Source organism: Oreochromis aureus, linkage group 17 (genome assembly GCF_013358895.1).
Source record: "Oreochromis aureus strain Israel breed Guangdong linkage group 17, ZZ_aureus, whole genome shotgun sequence".
NCBI classification, from domain to species: Eukaryota; Metazoa; Chordata; class Actinopteri; order Cichliformes; family Cichlidae; genus Oreochromis; species Oreochromis aureus.
In genome coordinates, this window is record NC_052958.1 from 16,168,288 (window position 1) to 16,170,192 (window position 1,905).

Here is a 1,905-nt window from a genome sequence, read left to right on the forward strand (position 1 = left end):
GAGTGTTATGCTTTATTCATAACATGCAGCTATGCATTAAATGTGGTAGAGGTGTTGTGTAGATAGGGAAACACACACTGCCCCAAAGCTAGAAAGACTAACGCAAAAAAAAAGCAACAGATGTAAAAGCGCTGCAGGTTTTCTTTGGAAATTGTCGAGCCATTACATTAAAAACAAACTCAATTCAATTACCTGGTCTAGACTAGTTAATAAATAAAAGGACATGTGTAAATGATGTGCATTAATGAGAGGAAACACTGGCATAAAATATAGAATGAAAAAAGCCTCACAGCTGTGGGAAGAAAGGTCCTTCTAATTAGCTTTGTAGAGCGTATTGGCATCCTGAACCAGTCACTCAACACACTTCAGACTACTTAAAATACATAGAACACCAAACAGACGAAGGCCTCCAAACCTCTGAACTTTCTTCCTGGTTGTTTTTAATGAATTATTGAATATATTGAAAAGGAGTCAATATATGTAGCAAAAGGTGTGTTAAAGTTAGAGGAGCGCCTCAAATTTGATTCCAAGCACACTACTTGAGTAAAATAGTTTTTCTTTGCACCTCTGCTAAAGCAAAACGTTGAGATATGCATTGTTCTCCCTTGGCTTAATATTTCATTGAGGTCTTTAACTCCTTATGAACTTGGCATATGTGCGCGAGAGACACTTTGTGTGTTCATATCTGTGTGCGGCTGCAGGCCTGAGAGATGAGGCAGAGTCTCAAAGGTCAACCACGGCTCTGTGTCATCTGCTAAGATCTGAAGGAGCGCAGCGCACCACCCCAACATCATCAACAAACACCCCTTTATCATGTCAATACAAGACTCGGTGGATTTCCGTGTCGTTAGCATCATGTCACACGTTTAAATAGCTCGTGTGTGAACGCTTTGCCACGAGATGATGAAGCTAGCGATGATGAATTAATGGCTCAGATAACTTCATTATCCTGCTGGGCTTTGCACTTATGCCTGCAACCCAAGTTTCCACGTCCCCAACATATGATAGGAGAGGAGAGCAGAGGCACGCTGTGTTTGGAGGAGACTCGAGTTACTGTTGTGGGCTCAGGCCTGCTGGATGCCAGTTGGAACAGAGAGAGCAGTAAAATGTTTCAGGGCAGTTTAAATGGTTTATATGGACCTCTAGCAGAATGTTGAATGTTAAGGGAACTGGCAGATCTGGAGCAAACAGCTTTTTTAAATTATTGTTGTGTTTTTTTTAATGATACCAGCAGGGGCATTTTTAAATGAGGTGGCAAAAGGGACCGAGAACAAGACAGGGGAGGCCCACTGAAAATCAAACTATTTAATCATCCATCCATTCACTTCCGCTTATCCTTTTTCAGGGTCGTGGGGGGGGGGGGGGGGGGCTGGAGCCTATCCCAGCTGTCTATAGGGCAAGAGGCAGGGTACACCCTGGACAGATCAGAGCAAGAGCAGAAGACCTGTCACATAAAAACAGGAAAGTGAGGCTACAATTTGCCAGCAATCACTAAAAATGGATAAGAGAAGAGTGGAATAAGTTGCCTGGTCTGGTGAGTCATGATTTCTACTAAGATACTCAGACGGTAGGGTAAGAATTTGGTGTAAACAACATGAAAACATTTATTCATCCTGAGCTGTATCAGAGGTTCAGAGTGATGGTGGTGGTGTAATGGTCTGGGGGTTATTTTCTTGGCATGCTTTGGGCTGCTTAGTACCAACTGCATCTATGTCATGAAGGATTGAGGCAGTTCTGAAGGTAAAGGGGGGTTTAATACAGTATCAGTCCTGAGTAACTAATAAGGATCAGATGTTCCATCCAAAATACAATGGATTGCAAACACCAATCTGGCGTGCCCTTGCAAATAAATATACCAAGGGTTGCACAACTGCAAGAGTAGAACTGTGTCATTTATTTTGTTGG